Source organism: Grammomys surdaster, unplaced genomic scaffold (genome assembly GCF_004785775.1).
Source record: "Grammomys surdaster isolate TR1022 unplaced genomic scaffold, NIH_TR_1.0 141, whole genome shotgun sequence".
Lineage (NCBI taxonomy): Eukaryota > Metazoa > Chordata > Mammalia > Rodentia > Muridae > Grammomys > Grammomys surdaster.
In genome coordinates, this window is record NW_021604599.1 from 8,153,464 (window position 1) to 8,154,583 (window position 1,120).

The window sequence follows — 1,120 nt, forward strand, 5'->3', positions numbered from 1 at the left end:
CAGGTGGATCTCTGAGTGCAAGGCCAGCCTGGTCTACAGAGTGAGTTCTAGGACAGCCAGTTATACACAAAGAAACCCTGTCTTGAAAATACACACACATACACACACACCCCATCACCACCGCCACCACCACCACCACCACCACCAGCAACAACAAACAAATAAAAACAAGCATCTTAAATAATATTTTTTAAAAAAAAGGGTCAAAGAAAAAAGCACCAGAGACACATACCATGTATAGACACAGACACACACACACATTTACACACAGAGAAATCCCATAAAGACACAAAACTAGAAACCATGATACAGCATAAAACAATGCCCAGACAAAGCATTATGAGACAAAAAAAACTCTCCAAAAATATATACAATTAAACATGGCCATCTACTGTTGGGCATGGGGCTTGCCCTTAAGTGTGTAAAACTATTTATAATCTAATTTTTAAAAATATTTTTAAAGAAGGGGCAGTTTTGTGGGGCCCCAAGTGAATGTTTATTGTCTGATGTGGGTACACCCATGGGAAATCAGCAAAGTCTTCCCACTTGGTCAGACTGGAAAAAGTAAAAACCATGTGTGTTCAAAAACTAGCAACTGCAGTTTCCTCCTCCTGGGAGTTTGAAACCTGTAGCTGCTCATGTACAGACACCCCAGACTACCTAACTCTTAGCCCAGGACAATACAAATGCACTGAGGGGCTGAGGCGGTCAGTATCACCCATTACACTCCACAGAGCCCATCTGACCCCGGCTTTTCCGTGTATGCATCTGTCATTTCTTAAGCACCGCAGTCCTTTCTTCATTCCCTCGCCACCCCTAGTCAGAGTTCCAGGACTAAGCCACAAGCGATGTGGCAGGGTTCCCTGAAGGTATCTTCCCCCAGAAGACATAGAGTTATTACATACAAATCTCTGTATGCCTGTGGTGTACAAAATCTCATGCAGGCACACACACACACAAATACACAGAAATAGACACACACAGAAAGAGAGAGAGGGAGAGAGACAGAGAGACAGAGAGACAGAGAGACAGAGAGACAGAGAGACAGAGAGACAGAGAGAGAGGGACAGGGAGAGAGAGAGACAGGGAGAGGTAGAGAAAGAGAGAGAGAGAGAGGGAA